Source organism: Muscardinus avellanarius, assembly GCF_963383645.1.
Source record: "Muscardinus avellanarius genome assembly, chromosome: 12".
NCBI classification, from domain to species: Eukaryota; Metazoa; Chordata; class Mammalia; order Rodentia; family Gliridae; genus Muscardinus; species Muscardinus avellanarius.
The window spans coordinates 86,269,623-86,296,182 of NC_137798.1; the positions used below are offsets into that span (position 1 = coordinate 86,269,623).

Consider the following 26,560-nt stretch of genomic DNA (forward strand, 5'->3'; position numbering starts at 1 on the left):
CACTGAACTTTTCATTTCCATGATCCACTTAGGTATTCTTCTTAGGAGTATTTATATGCTTTTTTTAAATTTTTTTTTATTGTAATTCTCTTCCTCTATAAATCTTGATAGGAAGGGAAGAAGGACTGAGACAGGAGGATTGCAGGTTCAAAGCCAGCCTTTGCAATGTAGCAAGGCTCTAAGAAACCTAGTGAGACCTTGAAAAACACAAACAACAATATATGCTGGTGAAGATGTGGAGAAATGGGAACCCTAATACATTGTTCGTGGGATTGCAGATTAGTGCAACCACTTTGGAAAATAGTATGGATGATCCTCAGAAAAATGGAAATGAACCTAACATATGATCGAGCAATACCAGTGCTGGATATCTAGCCAAAAGAATGGAAACCAAACTACCAAACTAATGCATGCATATCTATGATTATAGCCCCACAGTTTACAATTGCCACACTATGGAACCAGCCAAGTTGTTCATTAACAGATGAATGGATTAAAAAAACTATGGGATATGTATACAATGGAATTTTACTCAGTCATAAAGAACACAATAACATTATTTACAGGGAAGTGGATGGAACTGGAGAACATTATGCTAAGTGAGATTAGTCAGTCACAAAAAGTAAGAAATCAGATGCTCTCCTTAATATGTGGAAGCTAGGGAGAAAATGGGTCATAGGACGAGCTCCAGATGAAAGAGAAACTAGAGATGAGGAACCAAGGTGAGGTAGTAGCAGGGGAAAGAGGGGAGTTTTCTAATGTACATGATGAACATTCACAAACATATCAAAGCCAAAAGTTAAGCCAAACATGAGAAAGAGGAATGGGGTGGGAATTGGAGAAGAGCTAATTGAGTGATGTGTGCATGTATGCCTCTACTATACCATCTTGTACTTCATTAAGATGTGTGACTGTAATGCACCAATAAAAAATTAAAAAAATAAAATAGGGCTAGGGTGTAGCTTGGAGGTAGAATGCCTCTAAGTTCAATCCCCAGTACCAAGAAAAAAAAAAAGGAAGGAAAAAAGGAACTGTTAGAATGAGCTTTCGAACAGCTCAATGAGTGACCAGCTTAGCTGATATCGAAGTTGGAGAAGACATTATTAGCTCTTTTTACATTGTTATGGTTTCTGCCTGCTTATCTTCTTTCTCTTCTAGGAAAAGTGAAGTTTAAAAGTTTGTCTTGTCAAATTTCTTACAATTAGCAGGTAGCTCTCTCAGGCAGTGACTATATTTTCTCCACTGCTGCATCTCAAGGTTTTATTCATAGTGGAAAAATGGTTTTAATTTTTTATTTCTTTTTTCAGCACTGGGGATTAAGCCAAGAGTCATTTTACTTCCAACTATACCCCAGCCCTATTTTTTATTCTTTATTTTGAAACAGGATTTCACTAAGTTGTGGAGAGCCTAACTAATTAGCTAAGGCTGGTCTCGAAACTTTGATCCTCCTGTCTCAGCCTACCAAGTACTGAGATTACAAGCATGTACTATCACACCTGGCAGAAAAATGGTTCTCAAAGTGTATTCCTTAAGTAGCAGCATCAGCGTTATCTTCGGTCTCATTAGGAATGTAAATTATCAAGCTCTACTGCATATGTACCATCTAGGTCAACATTATCTCTTCTGTTACCCAAAACAACTGCCCACACTACTTAGAGGAAGGAAGGTTTATTTGCTCACAGGTTGGGGACATTCAAGGTTCACACTATGTGAAGCCAGGTCTGTAGAACTCAGAGCATGGTGTTGGGAAGCTGAGAGAGGAGAGCACATGGTCTCTACTTTCACCTCATGGAGCTCACTGAAAGCAGAAAGGAAGCAAACGGAGGCAGGCTCTTCTGTAATGCCTAAGGCCACACCTGGAACTCTTCCTTACCAACCAAGTACCACTTTCAACATTGCTACCTTGTTTCTGTGTGAACTAAAAATTCATTATAAATCCAAACCAGTACTTGTATTAAATCAAAAACTCTGGAAGTGGGAACAGCCCTTATGGTGATTCTGGTGGACTAAAAGTTGACAATCACTGAGTAGGTACTAAGAGGGGAAAAAAGTAGAAATATTGAACAGAAAGCATAAAGTCTTAGGTAAGGAAAAATAGCCTGGTGTCTATAGTTTCCCAAGAAATAATATAATTTCTAACATTAGAGTCTAAGAATGTCTACTGGAACCCTAAAACTACTTGTCTCTTTACATGATCTCAGTTGACTTTTAAGTTATTTATTTGGGGTATACAGTTTAGAAAATGGTTATGATATACTGGATACAACTATAGGCAAGAAGAAAGCAGTGACCTCCTGCCTTCATCTCTTCACCCTTGGTCCTGAGCTTTGTTACTGGTGTCTCTCAGCTTTTTTTAATTTTTTTTAAAGCACCAACTTCCCAGGAAAAAAGTAATCGTTTCACACTATTTAGGCCATTGCTTTCCTAATGGGACATATAATGTGATAAAATTACCACCTGGTGGTTGAGATATGGGATAATTCCCAGTAGTATAATTATACAGGCTATTTAATATTTTTAACTGTACCTACTCCAAAGGCATGACTGTGGAGTTAATGTTATGACAAGTTGTAGATTGGAACTGAGGTTTTTGACACTTTAAGGTGGCAGAAAAATGAGTTACTATATTTTAGAGAACAAAGCCCAGACACTTGATATTAGAGAAAAATTATTATAGATGCTGGCATACAACAGATAGAATAAAATTTTACTGAAGTACAAAGGAGTAGCAAAAAGGAATAGAAAAACATATTTCAGATTGAAAATTTTGGTACATAAGTTTACTTTAAAAGCAATATACTACTTAATGACATATCACATATAGAAATGAAGGATGGATAGAAAATTAAGAATATATCTTTAGGCAATCTCAGAATGATTTAGGCCTTGTACATATATTTCTTCTTTATGATGTATTAAAGTACTAAATTAGTCGGGATAGAGTACGGTTTGCTAAAAAACAAGTTAACCTTGAAGTGTTAATAACCTAAGAATACTAACAACAGCAAAGGTTAATTTGGGCTTTATTCACACATCCAACACAGTTGGTAAGAAAATATTTTTCACATAACTGCTCACAATTTATTTACTGGGAAGATCTGATGATGTGCAGTTTCATCATCATTTAAACATAAGCTTCCAGTGTTTCCAGAGCAAAGGAAGAAAATTCTCATTTTTTTTTTATCGACTGTTTGTGACACTTATCACTCTCCACTTATTGAAATTTAAAATGGTCCCTTAAGTATGAGAAACTTGGAAATATGATGAACATTCATAAAATTTTGGTCATCACAAATAGCTTTTCCAAATGTATTTACTTGGTCTAATTAATCTGATTTTTTATGCCACCCTGTAGCTCAATGATATGGGTGACAGCTTGTTAGAACTCAGGTCAGAATTTCTGAATTTAATAGTAAATTTTGAACATTGTCTATATTTTGTCATGTAGCAAAAACAAGTGAATCTTTCTGTAGCTGGTATTAAGCTTCTACAAAAATACTAAGAGATAAAAATGTTGACTAACGTATAAGGGCTTTTCTCTTTACCAATTTCTCCAGGACTAAATAACTTTACTTAGATTCAAATTAAATCTCTAGAATGTATCATTTCCTGACCTGGTAAACTCCTGCAGACATATTTTTAGTTAGCTAAGTTTTCCTAAAAAACTATTTTTTAAAAACAGGTTAAATTTATTTTTCTTATATAAATAACCTATGTTATAGCCAGAGCTGGAACCTGAGTCCTGGCTTAGAAATTGTGCTGTGAGTAATTACAAGATCTCTGTGATTTACTGACAAAGGTGACTTGGTGAACACTGTCTTTTTCTAGAAATCAGAGGTCAGGTAGCCATAGGTCTTAGAGATGGCAACAAAAGGGGCCTTGGTGAAATTGTTCAAGGTAGCAGTGCAGTCCTTAGAAGGAGCATAGTGGTCACCAATATGGGTTATCAGCAGTATCTTTTTGAGTACAGGATTTGAGGGGATGCTAGTGCCTTTGGAGGCAGGGATGAGGTGTACCAGCACAGAACCACAGAGTCCTGTCACTTTGCAAAGGATAATCTGCAACTTGTGGATATTGTTATTCCAGTAGCCTCTCTGCACAGTGACAATGAAGAACTTGGGCAGGATGATATTCCCTTGAATGTGGTTAACTCCATGGAGCTATTGACACCCAGACCAAGACGACCAATGTACTTCCTGATAGAGACAAATGTTTAGAACCTGGTACCCTGGCTGGCACTGTCTGCTTTTTCAAAGTCATGATCTTTAAGATCTCTTCCTTGAGTGAAGCCCCAGGAAAAAGTCAATGATCTCAGATTCCTTGATTGGCAGGGAGAGGAGATGTATTTGTTTTGTAGACTTGATCTTCATGTCTTTCACTAGGTCGCCAAGCTTGGTGACAAGGATTCACGTTTTGTTCTTGGCCTTGACCTCACAAATTCTGTGGCTGCTGCTGCCCTAGCTCTGATGTCAGCTATGATTAAGGCCCAGAAGTCCACTACCAAAGCCACAGCCTTCCTTGCAGGGGACCCCAGGAGCCTTTAAGCCCTCCGAATGCCCCAGCAACATTTTCCATTTGGTTCTTTCCTCTGAGTTATGTTTTAATGAAATGCCTTCTCTGTTTGTCAGCAGTTAAGAAAATAATATCTGCATAAAAATGCTTAAAATTCTTAAATACCCTTTGCATAAAGACTCATGAGACCATTTCTTTTATAAACCTCAGTGGAATGCAGTAAAACAAATGTAGATTTTAGACTAGGTTATCCCTGGATTTGAATCCTGAGTCTGAAAATTTGTTGTGGTAGACTTGGTGCAGTCACTTGGTCTTCTTGATATCTCCAACTACAGATGACTAAATTGAGGAACAGTATAGCTTCATGGGTAACAATTTGAAACCTAGGAGCAGACTTACGTATGAGTATCAGTTGTATGTCTTACTAGCTTTGTGGCATTTAGAAAATCTTTTAATCCTCCTTGCTTTGATTTATCCACCTGTAAAGTGGTGATAATAATATAAATGGTATCCAAATTTATGAAATTGTATGTGGTTAACATGGGTAAAGTCTTTAAAATAGTGCCTGGCACATACTAAGTACTATATCAGTCAGTGCCTGCCATTATGATTAAATTATGTAAGCTTACTGAGCACATTCCACATAGCAAGTGCCTTTTTATACAGAAACAACAAAAGTCATTTGTGAAGATATATCAGCTTCTTTGTTATCAAATAAATATAACTGGAACTTTGTACTTCTCTTTTCTTTTCTTATTGGCTACTTCAGTAAACTTAAAACTATATTTATTGTCCAGTCATACTAGCTGCATATCCTTACATTACTTAATCTATACATGTACTATAGAATCCTGTAATAACTGTAGGGATGGGAGGGGGAAGAAGGAAACTCTCTAAAGCACACAATGTACTTATTCATATTGTAGTCAACCACTAAGCCAAGCATGGGAGGGAGAGATGGGGAGGGAGGGGGTGGAGACTGAGTAGGGGCTAACTGGTTGATGTGTGCATGTATGTCTACCCATTATGATGTATGAATACAATGCACCAATAAAAAATTAAAAAAGAAAATAGATATATACTGTAGATAACTTTGTTTAGTAATAGAAATGTACTAAGACCCAAATGCATGCATATATGCATGCATTTGGGTAAGAATGGAAAATGTCCTCTCCAACTTTTGTAAGAGTGAGATACTATTAGAAGGAATCCGATAACTGAAATAATACTTTAAAAATGCAATTTAAGTAACTGAAGGTCTTTCTAAATTTTTTACAAAATATTGTCCAGTTTTAATGACTGCCACTTAAACTTTGCCCTCCTCCCATACCCCCAGACATTTACTTATAGGCAAGTAGCTTGTATACACCAAGTCGTACTCTTCCTGAGAAATATGTGGGATTAATTCCACCCATCATGTGCACAGAACTTGGGGTGTTTATTTCAGACAATTTTGGTTTCATTTGGGCTGATTTGTTCCCTTTGCTTCATGAAGAGGCACAGTTCCAGAAAGATATAAGACTGTTGGAAAGAGTTCAGCAAATGAGAGAAAATATGGTCTGTGGCAGAATGGATATATTGAGTTTTTAGGAACTGTCAGAGGCCAAGTATATAATAAACTTGAGTAAATGACAAGATGATGGGGAAGAATAATTGGCCAGAGTTTTGTGGTAGGTATAAACACCTAGAAAGAAGAGGAAATGGAGGAAAGGGTTCCAGACAGAGTGACTAGGAACAGTGAAAAGCAAGGAAGCTCTTTCTCTCTGATGAGCTCTGAGCACTTGTTTATACCATTCTTTTTAGAATTAGTCATTTTTATTACTCAGGACATTTCCTGTATGGTTTTGCTTTATTACCTAAACTTTTACCTGTGTATATTTTATTGTGGAAATATTTCCAGAATAAGACATACACAGGTAAATCAATTTCATATAATTGGAAATTACTAGATGACAGGGAATGCACCTAACCTTCTGTGTTTTCCTGTCAATGAACAAATCACAGGGTCCTAATCTTAGTGCTTACTAGGAAAAAATTGACTTTTCTGTTTTAATTTCTTATGTAAAAGGAGCTAATTATATCCACACTGTACAGTTTTATGGAAGTTTAAACACACACATACACACACACAGAAAATTAAGCAAGATATAAATGCCAGTTATTACCTTTCCTTTTCAGTGGGTGACCCAGTGCATATATTATAAACTATATGTCTATGTATGTATTTCTATACCTGGATCCTCATTAAATAAAAGTAGTCTGGACATTTCCCACCTTGGGGAGGGCCTGATAAATCCACCAAACCTATGGTCCAAGAGTCAGCTATGTTTCAATTGCTGTTTAGCTCATTTGACTGTGTCTTTTCTGTCAGGAAAACATGAGGATTATCTAAGCTAGACGAGGTCATGTTGAACAAATAGACCACTGGGAGCTAGCTCTCTTTCATGGGGAAGGATGCAAGGAGCTTGGCTGCTGTGACCTAATGTGGATTTTTTTTTCTTTCCAATCGCCATTTCAAGAGATCTCTCCTAATTGATTGCAGAACCTGAGTTCTGAGAAAACGCTGATCTGTGGTTGGTAATTCCTTTTAAGCTCTCTGCAGACTGGAGCAGCACTTCTCTCTTGAAGTGCTCTCTGTTCTGGGAAAGGAATGAAGCAGTGTAGGGAGGGAAGGCAGGTAGCTGGCTTGCATGTGGCACAGGCAGGCAGATCAATCAGGCTCTCACTAGTGTCTTAATCAGGGGCCTGTAGTTCATGGCAGGAGTGGCTGAGTGCTATCTCCTTGCCAGTGGTATCTTCTGTTTAGAGATACTATTGATTGCTCCTTTTCCCTTCTCTTCTGGGAATTTCCGGCTGCAAGGAGATGTCAGGAGAAGGGCAAGAAGAGGAGTGCTTTGTTAACAGTCCACAGGATTTGGAGCAAGGCTCTGATTTCCCACGCAGCAGATGCAGTACCACTCAATGCAGTCTCTTTAGAGTGGTAATGAGTGGAGAGGAGGAGATGGGAGGGATGAGTCAAAGATGCCAGCAGAGGGGCAGGCAGGAGAGGATGGTGATTCAGCCAGTGGGTAAAGACTGAATTCGTTTTAGACAGGGAGGCAGCAGGTAGTGCTCTGATGGAGGGCATGCTGAGTACATTAGCTCTCTCTGCAACAAAACAAAACAAAGACCAGGAGAGTGTTCTTAGTTAAAATTACTTCTTTTATTTTCTGGAAAAATGATTTAAAACCTGGAAATCCAGGCAGGGACCAAGAAAATAATAGATCTATTTTCAGACACTGCATATAAATCAATATTTCATTGTGGGCATTGGTGAGCAAGCAAGAAACTGAGAGCTGTCACAGAAGAAACCCAAACTATTTTGAATATGGATGGAATCGGGGTGAAAAATATGAAATTTAATTATTCCAGATTCAGGGTTTTCTATGAGAATGAGTAATTGAATACAATCAAGACTTTTTTTTCCCTTCAATCCAGAGAAAGCAGCACTGGGGATGAGACACAGTGGGTGGAGACAACCCAATTTGAGGTTATAAATGAGGAGATAACATAATTTTGTGTATTAAATGGCTATAAAAATCAGGAGTGATTCTTTACTGCCTGGTTGTTGTTAAGCAGTTCATAGGCAGATATATAAAATGAGGCAAACTGAAACTCCAGATGCTATAAAGTGGAAAGCTGTGAGAGAGAAATAAAAAGGATTTTTTAAAAAATATAAATATGGGGTCAAATTTTAGGTGAACTATATGTTATGTTACTTTGGTTGAATTCCTCATTTTTCTGAAACTCATCTTTCACAAGTAATGTAGGGATGATGTGTCTGCTAGTTACACTCTTTTCCACCTCCGGAATTCACATTTATTTTCTACTTTTCTCTGTCCCGCTCTGTGATGGAGAGATTGTCTTTTGTGCCTCCTTTCCTGGGGCTTCCTTGCTGGCTGGCTTCAGGTTGGATTGGCCCAGTTAAACCACTGTAAGAGAACTATCAAAGAATAAATGTAGGTTGGTTTAGGCCACCATGTTTCTGGTATTTTATTTTAGTAGCCACAAAATAACTCACAGTGAAGATACCAAGGATCAGAGCTGGCTCTCAAGTTCATGTTCAGAATGCAGCCCTAAGTTGCCATATCCCTCTTAGGGATGCACCCACGTGAACAAAAGGATGAAACGGATGCATGAAATCACCACGGTGATTCATTAACTTCTCTTGCGTGATACAGCTTCTGTTGTTGACCAGAAGACTTGTTAAACTGATTTGTTCATTTTCTTCCCATAGGCAGATAGGCTTGGGAATCCAGCCCATAATCAAGACATGAGTATATTGATTTACAATAAAAAATTAAATTTTGCCACAGAGGCAAGAATCTTCAACCCTTCCACAAGCAGCCTGTTTTTCTCTTGCCAGCATAAAAGTCTGGGAAGACAAATTATAATTGAAGAACATTTATGGAATAGTGACTTTGAGCAAAGGTAGTGAGATTAATTACTTGAAGAATGACAGCAGGGTAGGACACCCTAAGCCGTGCTTTGGGACTGGAGCACTTTGAATTTCTATGGCTAGAATCCCATTGCCTCTAAGGAAGGCCTTGCCTATGGAATCAGGATAGTTGTTCTTAATTTGCAAAGATCCCTCTTTCTAGTCAATTCCTAGATGGGCACTATAAAACTTAACCTCTGTGACCCTTCTTCTCATATGGGTGACTATCCCTAAACTCCCCCCTCCTTTTTTTCCTTTGGTTATACTGGGGATTGAACCCAGGGACATTCTACACCTGAGCTACACATCACTAAGTCTCTACAGGTCTTGTAAAGCTCCTGAAGCTGGCCGTGAACCTGCTGTTCTTCTGTCTCAGCCTCTCAAGTATTAAGATTATGGGTATATGCCACAGTGGCCAACTCCTACAACCTTTGTTGGAATATGTGGATGGTTTTATTTGGACTGGAAACAAGTTTTGTTGGTGTAGATTCCATTTGGATTCTGTAAAGTAGCATTGCATATCTCATTATGTGTTGATATAAGAATAGGCAATCATATTTTCTTTTTTCTAGTCATGACAGAAGGATGTGCTTCTTTATTTCTCTTTAATTTGATAACAAATCTTGTATTAGATCAGAAAATGTCTGCAAAGGGCTTAGCTTTGTTCCATATAGGGAGCAATCCATAAATGTCATTTCTAGTGCCCATGTTCTCCAAATGTCTTCAGTGTGGTAAGGACACGTCAGAAGGTTACTATTCAGAATGGGAATCTCAGAACCTGTTATCCTCTGATGATCTTAAACATCTCAGCAAAGCAGAAAATCTAGCATTTAAAACTCTATTTCTTTGTTCTTTTGATGAAACATATATTGTTCATGAAAAAATCTACATTTTTCCATTTCACTCTGATATAGCTACAGAGGTACTTTCAGGCAGAGGAAAGATTTCATTGTATCTGAGATCTATGAAACACTTAAAAGACAATGTCTCCACTTTGCATGCTGATACATTGTAGAAAATGAAAATTCAGTAATACTTTTGTTTAACTCAAAGATTTGTAAATCAGATCATTGTATAATAATTATTCTCCCCCATTTATATTATGGTTTCTGAGATATACTCTCATTAAAATTGAATTTTGAGGAAAAACATTTATCCTCAAGGATATAGCAAACCTGAAAGTATACAATAAAATGGAGCAAATGCCTCTAATCCTAGCTGCTTGGAAGGCTGAGGTAGGAGGATCATAAGTTCAAGGTTAGCCGAGGCAACTGAGTGAGACCTTTTCTCAGAATGAAAACAGTAAGAGAAAAAAAGGACTGAGGATATAGCTTATCATAGAGTGCTTACCTATCATGGCGAGACCCTGTGCTCAATCCCTTGCATTGCCAAAAGAAAAAAATGTGATCCACCAAATAATAATAACTTCATAATAAAATATTATCATAAAATCACATATAATATTATGCCTAGGTCCTGGCATAGCACAAGAAAGTGAGCTCAGGTTTCAGAGTGAAAGCATTTAGATTTAAATGCTAGTCCAGCATAATATTCTTTATCTCTAAATGGGGCTATGTAAATAACCTGACAAGTATCCTGGTTAATAAATAGGTATCTGATAATAACAAAAATAGCACCTTTATTAAGAGCGGTACTGATATGCTCAGTATTGTATAGAACTAGAAAATGGGAAAAGAAAGAAAAAAAAGCCCTTTATGGAAAATCACAGAACTATTTTCCCCATTTTAAAAAATTTATGAACTTTAAATCGTCTTTTTCTTCTGCACCTAGCTCATTCTGTTACCTGCCTTCACTAGACAGTTTTAGTAGGGATGGTGAATTTTGCCATAATAGAAATACTGTGCTTTATACCGATACTTAGGATAAAAGAAAAACAAAACACTATTCTTTTTTTTAAAAGGAAAATTCAAAGTCAGAAACAGAAAAATATATTTTAACATCATAAACTTTAGGCACTATTTCAGGTGTTTATATCAAATCACTATGTAGTGAGCTAAAACATTATTTGGTGTTACTTAGGATATAGGAAACAGAGGAAATAGTAATAGAAAAAAGGGAGTCCTCTCACCCAATCTCTTTTAAAATTTTTGGAAAACAGTGAATAGCAACATTGCTTCACTATAGTATCACTGTCTCAATAAAACAGCTCATATTTTCATTTTTGGCTTCCTATGTTATTGAATGCAATCCTCTCAGAAAATGGTAAAGCTGGCAGGACATATTATTATTATTATTATTAATTATTATTATTATTATTATTATTATTATTATTATTATTATTATTATTATTCCTTTTTCTTTTGGTACTAGGGATTGAACCTGAGGTCATTCTGTCTCTGAACTACACTCCCATTTCTATTTTATTTTTTACTTTGAAACGGTGTCTTGCTAAGTTTCTGAAAGTGGCCTCAAACTTGTGATCTTGTCTCAGTCTTTCAAGTACTGGATTATAGACATGCACCACCAATGCTGGGCTTAAACTTCCTTTCTAAATTTAATGTAGTTTATGTACTAGTGAAAGAAATAGAATCTCAACTAGGTAACTTGAGCTAATTTAGTTGAATTCTAAATGAGTGTTTTACTAGAAACAATATTTGGTTGAAGGGAATGGAGCAAGAAAGAAGGCCATGGATGAGAGAAATAGGCGGATGTTTCAAGAATAAAAGCCAATAGCATGGCATCCAGATAGATTACTAAAGTTTCATGTGATGTCTAGAAATAGCTTATTTATGTCACAATAAATGTCACTACTGCAAAAAGATAATCTAGGCTATTAAGTAATATCACCATGTGTTCCTTGAGTTAAGCTGTGAAATCCAGGCACTTTTTATTTTTTCTTTCATGTTAAAGGGTAGACACACTGCAGACTATGTGAGTTTACTAAGAATTGTGGCCATTCTCATTACTAATGGCAACCAGGACTGTGAAAACTTACATAATGTAATACAAAATTGGATTAAAGCTAACAGGTTACCATCTCAAAAAATGTGCATAGAAGCCGGGCGTGGTGGCGCACGCTTGTAATCCCCGTGCTCGGGAGGCTGAGACAGGAGGATCGCTCAGGTTCGAAGCCAGCCTCAGCTACTGAGTGAGGCTCTTAGCAACTTAGTGAGACCCTGTTTCCAAATAAAATATAAAATAGGTCTGGGAGGGTAGCCCGGCTAAGCCCCTGGGTTCCACCCCCAGTACCACACACAAAAAAAAGAAAATGTGCATAAAATGTTTGGTTGTTTTCCATACCATATAATATGATTGTCCTCTTCATTTACCTAAATTGACAGTTCAGGCTTCTAATTTTTTTTTATAATCTCTATTCTATCGAACCTTCTATAGTCTTCTCTACTGTTTCTTCTTTCTCCATTTCCATAAATTTTCTAGCTGTGTAACAAAAATGTTGCAAATAAATTGTGCTGTATCTAATTTCTGTTAATAGGAATTTTTCCAAGTCTTCACAATTCTTTTTTCTACCTTTGTGAATGGAAAGGGTGTTTTGGTCCTGATCTCGTTTCACATACTGAAAATATAAAAACCAGTTTTCTTTTCAATATGCAACATTTGAATTGGAATCCATAAATGTGCCCAGACATGAGGCTTAAATTTAACAGTAAATAAAAAAAGAGTCTTTGTACAGTAGAATAGTTCATAGAAGAGAACCTCTCTAAGTTATGAAATTCTAAAAGAGGATTAAAAGTCTAGACACAAACATCTTTACTATATGCCCAAAGTGACACATTTGTTTAGAAAATACCTTATTTCTTAGCTTCATTGTTTTAGACCAAAAACCTTGACCAGGAGCAAGGTGGATAGGACGACATAACCAACACTCTGACAATAAATGGTAGCTGTAACCCAAGGCAGTTTCAATATGACCTTACATTTTTCTCTAATTGCCATTCTCTTATTAATTTTGATCTGCCTATTAGGATGGTTCCATTACATTATGCTCCTAATGACCTTGTCTGCAAGGAGCAGGAGTTTATTAAACACTTGGAATGCTTCTTAGCTGAAGAACTTGTGAAAAGAAAAACTATTATAATAAAGTAACGTTTCCCATGCTTTCTCATCACTGTATGCAAATCCCAACCAACTCTTAAATTCTGCCTCTTCTGTGAACTTTCTTGCACTACTTCAGTCCAAAGCTCATATTTTTGCTCCTGTTGATCATTTGGGTCAATTACTATTTTTTATTCCTCACTCATCTTGGTAAATTGTTTTTATAAATCGTCTTATGTTCTTCACTGACTTGCAAGCTCTTTGAAGTAGAAGTATGGTTTAATTTTATAACCTTAAACATTATTGTCTTTACTGAAAGGAAATTTTTATTGCATTTCTACAATAATACTATATTAATACTAATACTACAATAATACTAATGCTATTTAAGGGTTTTCATTATTTGTAAGATTTTATAAAATATGTAATAATGTATCATACCTTAAGATATTCCTTCCTGCCGGGCGTGGTGGCGCATGCTTGTAATCCCTGCACTTGGGAGGCGGAGACAGGAGGATCACACAGGTTCGAAGCCAGCCGCGCTGGCTTAAGAGACCCTGTCTCCAAATAAAAATATTAAAAATAGGTGTGGGAGTGTAGCCCAGAGGTAGAAGGGCTTCCAGGTACCCCAGTACCACCAAAAAAAAAAAAAAGATATTTCTCCCTACTCTTTTTTAATACTTTTATTGGTGCCTTGTAATCTCAAATCAGTAGTTAGTTCAGAGAAATAGGGGCATACATGCAAATAATACTCATTGACCATTCTCCCAGCTCTCTCTCCACTTTCTCCCCTTCCACATACATGACACTGAGATTGGCATTAGTAATTTCATATATATATGTAACTTCGGTGGAAGTATTTCTTTAAATAATTTTCCCTCCTCCCACCATATGCACTTCCCTTATAACCCCTCTATCTTTTCACTGGGGCTTCTCCTTCATTATCTAAAATTCCTTCTGTGTCTCCATTATTCCATAACTTCCACATATAAGAGAAAACATTTTTGACACTGGCTAGTTTCATTTCACATAATGTTCTCCAAGCCCACCCATTTTCCTGCAAATAATAGAATTCTGTTCTTCCTTGTTGCTAATTGAATACCTTTGTGTTTCCCGCTATTTTGTAATTTATTCATTTGTTGATGGACACCTAAGATGATTTCATGGTTTGGCTATTGTGAACTGTGCTTGTATAAATATGGATATGCGTATTATCTGTATAACATTCTGATTGTATTCCTTTTGGAAAGATGCTTAGGAGTGGTATAGCTGGATTATATAACCAATTCCCAGTTTTCTGAGGTACCTCCACACTGATCTCTATAGCAGCTGCATTAATTTGCAATATCAACAGTGTCTAAGAGTTCCTATTTCCCCACATTCTCACCAGCATTTATTGTTGTTTGACTTCTTGATGATTGCTTTTCTGATTCAAGTAAGAAGGAATCTCAATGTGGTTTTGATTTTCATCTCCCTGATTGCTAATGATGTTGAAAATATTTAATATATTTATTGGTCATTTTTATTTATTCTTTTGTGAAGTTTCTATTTAGTTCAGTTGTCCATTTTTTGATTGAGTTGTTTTTATAGCAGTAAGTCTTTTAAGTGCTTTAAGATCTTTTCTATTCTGTAAGCTTTCTCTTTAGACTCTTGATGGTTTCCTTTGAGGAACAGAAACTTTTTAATTTAATGGTATCCTATTTATTTTTTTTCTAATTTTCTGAGCTTTGGGGGTCTTATTAAGGAAGTTTCCATGAGAGCCTATATGTTGGACTGTTGGTCACCAAAAGATTTCTGAAACTTACTAACAAATTCAGCCAAATAGTGTGACACAAAATCAATAATAAAAAAAAGAATAGCTTTCTATATACCAACCATGAATCTACTGAAAGTAACTTAGAGAAAAATTATATTCACAATAACCTCAAAAACAATAAAATATTTAGGAATAAATCTAATCAAAGAAGTAAAAACCTCTATAATAAAAATTATAAAAAAACCGAAGAAAGAAATTGAAGATCTTAGAAGATGGAATGATTTCTTATGCTCTAGGATAAAAAGAATAAATGTCAAAGTGGCCATTCTACCAAAAGTGACCTATAAATTCAATTTAGTTCCTATTATAATACCAATTTCATTCATCACAGAGCTAAAGAAATAAAAGTTTATTTGGAAAAAAATACCCAAAACACCAAAAATAATTCTTAGCAATAAGAACCATGCAGGAGGAATCACAACAACTTCAAATTATACTATAGATTAATTAAAAAGTTATTTGCCCCAAACAGACACATAGACCAGTAGAATGGAATAGAAGATACCGAAAAAAATTATATGCACTTCTAGCCAATTGCTTTTTGACAAAGGTGCCAAAAACATACTCTGGATAAAATAGCCTTTTAACAAATGGTGTTGAGAAAACTAATTATCCATTTGTGGAAACATGGAATTAAACCACAATTTCTCCTTATATAATACTCAACTCAAAATTATCAAAGACTAGGATCTTGGACCAGAGACTTTGAAATTACTAGGGAGGACCTAGGCTTCATTACCTTCATGTGAGATGCCCACTCAAATTTTAGAAAATAGAACCAGATGAAATTTTTATGCATCAAAAGTCAAACTATACCACAGAATTTGTTGATTATTAAGTAGGGAGATATCATTGTTTTTAATCTCTACTCTGACTTGACTTTATTATATTTAATGCACAGAAGAAGAAATAGACTTACAATTTCTCTATTCTTTGGAACAATTCAAGAACCAGATAAAGATATGTGTTGAAAGAAGACATGTTATACAAGATTCTTAATCTTTGGATATGCAGAATATCCAAATATATGCATTATATGCATTATTCTCCCCAGTAGGAAGAAAACAGAGTGAAGAAAGCCAGGGCTGCTGCTAGTTATTTATACCACCTTTAAGGGAATTGGAAAAAGCACCTTCCCTGGTTGGATGCAGCCCTGGGTTGATGGTGTGTGAACTCACTGCCTCCTTTCCCAGATGCCCTTGGGCAGGGCCAGCCTGTTCAACTGTGCACACCAGTCCAAAGTAAATGCTAGGAAAGATAGCTGTGGAAGGCATTATGTGACACAATATCAGATACTGGTATAAAATAAGTAAAAGATACTAGACAAATATATAATGGGATTCAATAAAAAAGAAATATAAACTAGTAGATATATTTTAAAGTGCTTTTTTGGCATAAGATAAGAATCATTGTATTATGGCTTTCTAGACCAATATATTCTAGAACTATAATTCTCAGTAACAGAGAATTTAGAAGAGTTGATTCTTTTTGTTCCGAATTTAGGAGAACTGAGCTCCTAAAATATCCCAAATCTTCAGCATATAAGTTATTTCCATCCATGAGCCATTTCGTTCTTCAAGGTGACTTTGAGAATTTACAAAAGTAAACAGATTCTCTAAGAAAAAAAGTAATTAACATGCACACAAGTATTTCACAGTTAATTTCAGTAGCTATATGGGTACATTTTGGGCTCAGTGGTATGTTGCCAAACCTGGCTTATAGTCACAATTATTAGTGGTCCTTTAAAGCATGTAGATGCCCTGTATCTACTTTATCAGATTTTGATTAATATGTTTTAGAGCTGGCCTGATGATCTATTTGAATCATCTTCTTGTATATAAGTCAATAGAAAAGTAATTCGAGGTATTTTTATATGCTCTCAAGCATAAACCAGTGAAGAATGTGTACAAATAAAATGATTCATTATTTAAAATACATTTTGGGAGTGATATTTTCATAAAAAGATTTCTCTCATTTTGTCCATAGGAATCATAAAAAATACAATTGATGAAACAAGTCTAGTGTTAGCCGGGCATGGTGGCGCACGCTTGTAATCCCCGTGCTTGGGAGGCAGAGACAGGAGGATCGCGCAGGTTCGAAGCCAGCCGTGCGCTCTGGCTTAGGAGACCCTGTTTCTAAATAAAAATATAAAATAGGTCTGGGAGTGTAGCCCAGAGGTAGAAGGGCTTCCAGGAACCCCAGTACCACCAAAAAAAAAAAAAAAAAAGAAATAAGACTAGTGTTAGAGAAAAATTTGCTAAATATAGTGTGAAGAGGAAGGTTTTGCAGGATGTAGCACAGAGGGGAAGAGTCTCTTTATATACTTGGTAATACCTACAGAGTACCTGGGAGGAAAACCAACTTGTGGCACAATACCTTTAGACAATGATATTGTGCTTTTCCTTTGTTGATGTGAGTAGATGAGTGAAAATATTTAGCTTATCTATAGTGTGAAAGTAAATAACAAGTAATGAAATATACTCAGTGATAATGAAATTATAAGCAATGTTCCCTTAATGGAGCTAAATAAAAAGAAAACTTAAAAGTTTCCATATGTGTAGTAATATTTTTTGAACACTTAAAACAGTTTTTCATGGATTACCCTTGGAAAACAAAGTATAACATTTGTAAGATTTGCTTCTTTGATACCTCACAGAGAGAAAATCTACAGAATACAGAGTGTAGGTTGAACATTAGACATAAAAGGGTTCTTTAAGGTCAAAATCTCCATCACTAAGTGTTACCTTTCCTCTTTTCCAGGTCTGTACTTATGACAAAGACTGACTCTACTTGTAGTTTCTAATAGTAATTAGTATTAAAAATACTGCAAATTTATACATGTTGATGAAAGGAACATATAGGGGTATTATTTCCAGCAGCAGAAAATCTCTTCCTATAATTTGTTCCTCTTAAGTCACTTGTTGAAGAAAGACTGGAAATATTTTTAACAGAGTTAGGATGAGGAAAGTGACTGAATACATTTATTTGCAAACAGGTGAGGTCACAAAATGTTATGGAGAATACTAACAAAAAGTGACAGTGTACCTGGATTCCTCTGCTTTAAACCTAAGACATTTTACTTCTATTTTTGGAGCCTCAGTTTACATTTGTGCATGAAGAAAAGTTTATGTGTGTAATGGGATGGAATTGCAGATCCTTGAAGATCTTACATTTATTAAATAGACATGAACTGGATGTGCACTTTGTGAAAGTATGGTGGTATGCTTTGGGTATATAGATGTAACTATTACTAAGGCCTCAAAAAGTTTCTGCAACCTAGTGGGGCAAAGAGATGGTAATTAAAGAAATTAAAAGACAGTGGAGGAAGGGGAAAGAAACAGAAGCAAGTGATATGTATGTGGTTCTCTGAGAAAGAGTGCTTGGGTAGTTAGTGATACCTAAATTTTCTTCAATTACTTTCTTCCTTAGACTATTTTGGGTTGTTAGAATATTACAGACTGGATAATATGCAAAATGCATTCTCATACAGTTATGGAGAGTGGAAAGTTCAATATCCAGAGGCTAGCATCTGATGAGGGCCTCTGGTTGCATTTTCCCATGCAGGAAGGGTAAGGGAGAATGTGAATAAGAAGGAACAAATTCTTTCATTTTGTAATGAACCACTCCAATTATAATGAAGCCACTCTCCAGATATTAGCATTAATATATGCATGAAGGCAGAACCCTTATGGATTAGTCAACTCAATGCTAACTCAGCATTGTCATGATAGCAATTAAATTTCAATGAATTTGAGGGAGATTAACATTCAGAGCATAGTATTTTGCTACTAGTAACCCCAAACTCATGTCTTTCTTACAAGTAATAACATTAATTCTATCTTAATAGCCTGAAAGTCTTAACTCATTTGAGAGTTACCTAAAAATCCAAAGTTAAGTCTCATCTGAATCAGATATGGATGAGACTCAAGATTCTCTCATTCTGAGAATTTAATCCAAATGTAAGCCTAGGAAATCAAAACAAGCTACCTACTTCCAAAATACAATGGTGGGACAGATATAGGGCAAACAGTCCACTCCAAAAGGGAGAAATAAGCAAGAAAAAGGACCAACAGTCCCCAAATAAATTTAAATCCCAACAGGGAAACTAGAATTATAAATTTTAAAGCTGGACAATAATGCAACTTTTAATACTCTTCTTTGAATCTTTTTTCTCAACCCATAAACACCAAGGAGGGCCTCTGTCCTGTGACCTCCCATATTGAAAGAGCAGAAAAGTAATGTTGAGAACTGAGAATGTGCAAAGCACACAGATCAGAGTTGTTTTTATAATGAGCCACACTTGAGGTAACTAACCTACCCACTCCCATGATAAGGGCATGAATTCATTCATGAGTATAAAGCCTGCAAGACCTACATCATTTCTTAAAGGCCTCATCTCTATGGCTGTGGGTAGAGTCCCAATAGTAGAGTACTTGCCTAGCATATGCAAGGCCTTAAATTCAAGCCCTAGCACATCAAAAAATAAAAAAGTCAAGTCCACTTAGCATTGGTAGAATGCCAATTAAATTTAAACATAACTTTCAGAGAATATAAATATTTAAATCATGCAGTATGGTACTTACCAATTCTTCTTATTTCCCCCCAAAAGTACATATTAAAAATCTTCAGTTATGCATTTTGAATGTGCCAATTGTTTAACTTCAGAAGCATGAGTAACACAGATGTATAAAACAGTTAATCACTTATATGAAAAGTAAATCCCATCTAAGTACTGATGGAAAGTTTAGACACATATTTACATAGAAACATATACATAAAACATTAAAAACAGGTAATTCAGAAATAGAAAAAGTGCTTCAGCAGTAAGTTAAAGTGACTAATATTATAGGCATACAGTAAGCACTGTTAAGTTTCCGGCAAATAATACATATTTGTGCTAAAGGGAATCTAATCCAATAACCTTATTTTGTAGATTATAACCTTGGAGTTTCCATGAGGTTGACTTGTATATTGATACCTTTCTTAATATCAGAATATGAATATGTAAAAGTGTTTTCATATGTATATTCAAATTTTCTTATATTCTTATTGCTGTCTAAGGTCTGAGAATCTTACAGACATGGCTCCAAGAGTTAATCTGGCTTGCTTGGAGTTGTTCTTCCACCAAACTGCTATGAATCTTTACTATTTCAAAGGTTTTTCCTTCCTTTCTTTTTCCCTTCTTCCTTTTTTGGTAGCTATTTTGTGAGGATTTTTACAAAAGAGATGAGCAAGCACTAAGCCACCTTGAGAAATGTAAACATAATAGTGTATTGTCTTGATCCTGCAAACAAACTTTGAACTTGATTTTAAAAAATCAGAACTGAAAATATGTAGTTCTTGGATGCTAAATGTGTGAGTACATTGAGTATTTTCTAGTGCAGCTAAACAAGTTCCTTTATCATAATCACTTGAGCTATTTTTGGTAAAAATACACCCCCCATCAAAACCCCCTTAGTCAAAACTTCTTTGGGGTAGTGTATACAGTCTCCAATTTAAACCAATTTTCTAAAACAATTTCTGCATACTACTGAGTTTGAAGCTATGATAATGAGTGGGTTTGTGGAATAACTTCAAAAAATAAAATAGATCAAAATCATTCAGTGTAGCAGTCTGATATTAGGTCATTGGGCAAGATAGTCAGCTTTTGACGAAGGACAAAGGCTATCTAGTTTGGTTTTGAGTGAACAGATAAATGAGGTCCCTGTGCACGTGGAGCTCTGTGCTTTTAATAGACTTCATTCTCTAGTGACAATAACTTTCCAACTACACTGGGGCTGAGTGAAAAACACAATCACTGATTGATGGCCAGAACCCTGCAGTGTTTTGAACCTTTAAAGAAGCTACTACTGGTGGCTGATTTGTGCTTGAAAGGGGCTAAATGTTCTCTCCTGGAGTTCAGGGAACCAGCTGCTTCCTGAGCTGGCAAAAGAGAGCAAACCTTGAGGCAGAGGAGCATCAATTTGCATGAGGTGTACTAAGCAATCCTCCCATTAGCTGACTGTTGCTTCTCTTGATGACTACCTCAGGGAAGAGATGGGGGTTGTGAACTTTGAAGTGGGTTATTAATTATTCATGCCTCCTTCGCCTGGATGGAGGTAACCTGCATCTCAGGAGCCAGGCCCAGAATTCATTATCTTCCTGTCGATGTTTGCAATAAAAATAACACTGAATATTAATCCTTTCACCTTCATTCTTAACTCCCTCTTCCCTCCTCCATTCTCAAGACAGGTTATGCAAAAGCCTGCCTCTCTTAATTTTCCTCCTCCCTACATCATTTATTGTTTATTCAACTACTTGGAGCTCAATTAAATTGAGAATTAAATTCAAGGGCTAGTTGCCTACTTGAAAGCTCCCCAGAATGCAGTATTTCCCTACTTAGGTTTTTAAATATATTTTCTAGCATGCTCATGCAAATCATGACATGATTAGTGACTTGTCTGTCATCTGTCCCCTTTTTATTTCTATATTTTGAATTTTTAAGAGCTTTGATATATTTTATTTTCCTTGAGTATTTCCTTTTTTCTAGAGACTTAGCTGTCAGGTTTAATCTAAGTTCTATAATAAAATGAATAATTGTTCTTCTGTCAAGTGTGTATACCTGTGTATGTGCATGTGTGCACACACATGCTGGTTGAGTCTAGCTGTGCATGATTTTTGAAAAAAAGAACTATAAATAAATCATTACTGTGTTAGTCATATGTTTGCAACTCTGACAAAAATAACTAATGAGAAAAACTTAGAGGAGGAAAGATTTATCTTGGTTCATGGTTTCAGAGGTTTAGTCCATAGAATGGCTCCAAGGCAAAAGCATCATGATGCCCAAGAAAAGCTGCTCAGCTGATGGCAGGTGAGAAACAGAGAGAAAAGGATAAAAACAGAAAAATATAGTCCAAAAGTTCAGAACCTCAGTATTTTCTTTCAGGCATGGCCCACCTGCCTGTAGTTACTACCTAGGAATCCATTCAAATTATTAATTCACTGAATAGATTAACCCATTGATGAGGTCAGAGACCTCATAATCCAATTTTTTTTTACATCTGAACATTTACCTAACACAAGAGCTTTTGAGGGTGATATTCTAAATTGAAAACATAATAATTTCTCCTGAAAATATATATAAATTAAGTGGAAGATTATAAAGTTCTTATAACAATAATATTTCTTATCATCTAATATATTGAGACAGGATTCTTTCTTATCTGAGTTAAGATTAACTTTGAAATGATTTCTCAGCACCTTGTGATTTGACAGCCTATTACATTTTAGGATTAAAATAATAGAGAATTGTGGATGTGCCACAGTTCATCCATTTACATATTGAAGAATATCTTGATTGCTTTTAAGTTTTTGCATTTTTAACAAAGCTTCTATCCAATGTGCAAGTTTAATATGGACATATGTGTTTTAATTTAAATTGAGTAAATAGTAAGGAGTGTAAGTATTGAGATTTTGGTAAGTAAGGCTAAGTTTATTTTTGGAAGAGACTGTCAAAGTGTCTTATAAAGTGGCTATTATCATTTTGTATCCCCACCAACAATAAATGCAAGTTCCTATAACTCCACAACTCTCTAGTCTTTGTTGTGTCAGTGTTTTGGATTTTTTACTTTAATAATTAATAGTGGTATCTTATTATTTTAATTTTTAATTTCCTGCTGTGAATTGTATCATGTGATTATTTACCACCTGTATATATTCTTTGGTGAGGGGTATCTTCATATATTTTGCCCATCATAAATTATTTAATTTAAGAGTTCTTTGTATATTTTCTTTACATATCTTCATCAGGTATGTGATTTGTAAATATTTTTCCAAGTCTCTAGTTGTCCTCATCATACTCTTAAGAATATTTTTCATAGAGGCTGTTTTAAATTTTAACAAAATCCAATTTATTAATTTTTTCTTTCATAATTTTTTCATTTTTGCATTTTATCTCCCCTTTCTCTCTTTTTATATACCTCAAGTGAAGTCTGAGTCACAACTTTGTCATTGTTTTATTTAGATGATCTTAAGCAAATGCTATTTTTTCTCTAAACTTTAATTTTTAGGTTCTTCATTTATAAAGATGAAATAATGCTTACTCCCCGAGTAAGTAGAAAAATTTATGGAAATATTTTGTAAGATTATTGTTATGGATTGAATGTTTTCCCCAAAATATCTATGTTGAAATTCTTCCACCTATTGTAATGATATTATTAGGTGGGGCATTGAAAAGATATCTCAGTCATGGAGGTAGAGTTCTTATTAATGGAACTAATGTCCCACAAGATTAATGGGACCCCTACAAGTTCTCTTGTTTCTTTTCTCCACCATAAAAGAGATCAGTAAAAAGTTGGCAGCTTGTGATTAGGAATGGGGCCCAGATCAGAATCAGACAATGAAGGCACCTTGATCTCCAATACCAGAACTGTGAGAAATACGTATTTGTTGTTTAAGTCACCCAGTCTAGGTATCTGTTACAACACCAAAACTGGTTAAAAGGATTATACCGTAAAACTTTGCAAAATGTTCTATTTTTTCATTTGTCTTAAATATGTAAGGCAAATATGCCAGTCATGTAAGGGATTAAATAATTCTTTTACAGAACTGTATGCAGTTTCTAGGATACTCTATATGTAGAAGCCCAAACCATATGTAAGTTTAAAAGTTATTTAAACTATACCTAACTGAAGTGGAAGGGTGAATAACATTTTTCTTTTCATTTAGCATCTGATATTTTGACACATTAGCCAAATAAAGTTGAATAAATACTGTTACTATGAGCCCAAGGTCATGTTTTAACCTTAAAATGGATTTGTTAGAGACACCAACTCCATCTTAGACCTTTATGTCCAACTCCAGCACAAATATTTGTTTAACAACAATAAGTTTGCTGAAATTGTGTTTTTAATTTTTATTGGTGCATTTTATCATACATCTTAATGGGATAAAAGGTTTATAGAGACATAAATGCACACATCATACAATTAACCCTTACCCAATTCCCACCCCATTCCATCACCCTCCCTCCTTCCCATGCTTGGCTTAGTGATTGACTTTGATATGTTTGTTAATGTACATCATGTGCATTAGAGAGTCCCCCCCCATCCCCTCAGTTAGGTCACCTTATTTGCTCCTCTATAGAATCTCCTTCTTCATCTAGAGTTCCACAAAGACTCCTTACTGCTCTCCCCTCATAGGCCAGAACAAATATATTGAGAAATTCCAGAGGCTCTACTAAATACATTTTAACAAACCACAATTTTCTCAAAATTAATAAAAGCAGGAAATTGTGGGGGGTTATTTTTTATTTTTGGAGGTACTGGGGTTCCTGGAAACCCTTCTACCTCCGGGCTACACTCTCAGACCTATTTTATATATTATTTATTTGGAAAAGGGTCTCTTAAGCCAGTAAGGCTGGCTTCGAACCTGCGTAATCCTCCTGCCTCTACCTCTCAAGTGTGGAGATTACAAATGTGCACCACCACACCGGCGAAATTGTGGTTTTAAAAATTTGTTTTGTAGCGTCTCTGGAATTTCACAATATATCTGTCCTGGCCTGTGAGGGGAGAGCAGTATGGGAGTCTTTGTGGACTCTGAGGATTTCTCCAAACTACCACTGATTTTTGTCATATCAACTTTCCTACCATTATTTTTTTTAATTTTGAATGGATTTGTGTTTAAGAAAATTATTGTTCTGCTAACAAAATTTTTAGTTTTATCAAAATTATAAAGTCTAAGATTCTGAACGAGTTCACTGGTACTCTGTATTAGAAACCAGCTCATTCATTTTGAGCCTAATTCTAAGAAGAATATATATATATATATATATATATATATATATATATATATATATATATATATATATATTGTGTGTGTGTGTGTGTGTGTGTGTGTGTGTGTGTGTGTGTGTGGTACTGGGGTTCCTGGAAGCCCTTCTACCTCTGGGCTACACTCCCAGACCTATTTTATACTTTTGATTTTTGGAAACAGGGTCTCTTAAGACACCCTGTGTGATCCTCCTGTCTTCGCCTCTCAATCGTGGGGATTACAAGCGTGTGCCACCATGCCCGGCTCAATTCATATATTTTTACAATATTTCCACTTCAGCACCCAGGACAGCTCCAAAGAAAACCCTGTACTGGGTTTTTGAAACCTAGTCTTAGAAAAGGAGTTTACTCAGCTATAAAGAAGAACAAAATCATGTCATTTGCAAGAATATGGAAAGACCTGGAGAACATTATGTTGAGTGAGATCAGCCAAGCACAGAAAGAAAAGGGGACATATGTTTTCTCTAATATGCCCAAACTAGGAAGAGGTACCAGAAGGACTCCAAATCATGGAGGGGTAACCTTAGCAAAGCTGAAATGGAAGGGTAGGAGATGAAGAAGGCTGAGGTTGATTAATAGAGGAGCTACATCCGAATATGTGTAGAAGTATGAATGTAGCATGATTCATCTGGACACTCATTGTTGGGAGGAGGGAAGGGAAAGAGGGGATGAGAGAGGGCACCAAGCACAGTCTGAATATATGCCATTTTCAATATGATGTACATAAAAATAAAAAAATAAAAAATAAATTTAAATAAAATAAGGTTATAGAAAAAAAGAAAATGAGTTTCTGGTTTATTCCTAAGTAAGGTTTTTTTGTTTGTTTGTGTGTAGGGGATATTCTGAGTAGAGTGTAAATAGATTTCTTTCTCAGTGGATTTATGGTTGTTATACAGAAAAACTTCTGATTTTTTAAGATTGATTTTGTATCCAGACACAATGCTGAATTTGTTGATCAGTTCTATATGCCTTTTGGTTGAGTTTGTCGGGTCTTCTAAGTATAGTATCATGTCATCTGCAAATAATGAAAGTTTGAGTTCTTTTCCTATTTGTACTCCTTTGATTTCCTTTTCTTGCCCATAGCTCTAGCTAGAGTCTCAAGTACTAAACTGAAAAGGACTGGTGATAATGGACATCCTTGTCTTGATCTGGTTTTTAGGGGAAATTCTCACAGTTTTTTCCCATTTATTATTATGTTGGCTGGGGGCCTCTTGTAGATTGCCTTTATGATGTTGAGGTATGTTCCTTCTATTCTGATTATCTGCAGTGGTTTTAGCATAAATGTTGGATTTTGTCAAATGCTTTTTCAGCATTTATTGAAATGATCATATGATTTTTGTCTTTGGTTTTGTTTATGTGATAAGTTACATGGATTGATTTTCATATGTTGAGCCAGCCTTGCATCCTGGGATGAACCATACTTCGTCATGGTGTATGATTTTCTTGATGTGGTTTTGAATGCGTGTTGCTAGTATTTTGTTTAGCAGTTTTGCATTCAAATACGTCAATGCTATAGGCCTGTAGTTTTACTTCCTTGACCTGTCTTTATTTACTTATTTTTTTGGTATTAATGTGATGTTGGCTTCATAGAATGTATTTGGGAGAGTCCCATTTCTTTTTATTTCATAAAATTGATTAAGGAATATCAGGAGTTTCTGGGCTTCTTTAAACATAAATTTCTGTTAATCAGGCAAGAAACTAATATTGGAGTCATATTATAAATTCTTGCTAGTTTAAGTTGTGCTTTGACATAAAGTTTCCTGGATTATACAAATGTTATAAAGCACTGTGAGTGAGAATGGGTGAGAATATAGTTGTCCTTGGAGAAGTCCTTGGAGAAGATAATGAGTTTTAGATATTTTTACTTACTTAAGAATTAATATGATAAATATTATCTAATTCTTCTCCTAGCAAAAGTGTTAGTGAGGTCAG

The 26,560-nt window shown here is 35.5% G+C and overlaps 1 pseudogene across 1 annotated transcript in view; it reads right to left on the reverse strand.

The window, feature by feature from the left end:
* Positions 1-3,824: 3,824 nt before the first annotated feature.
* Positions 3,825-26,560, reverse strand: part of LOC308271062 (small ribosomal subunit protein uS5-like) — a 52,620-nt pseudogene continuing 29,884 nt past the window's right edge. Inside the window, exon 2 of the transcript in view lies at positions 3,825-4,391. The product of the transcript in view is annotated as a small ribosomal subunit protein uS5-like (transcript). The remainder of the gene's footprint in view (positions 4,392-26,560) is intronic.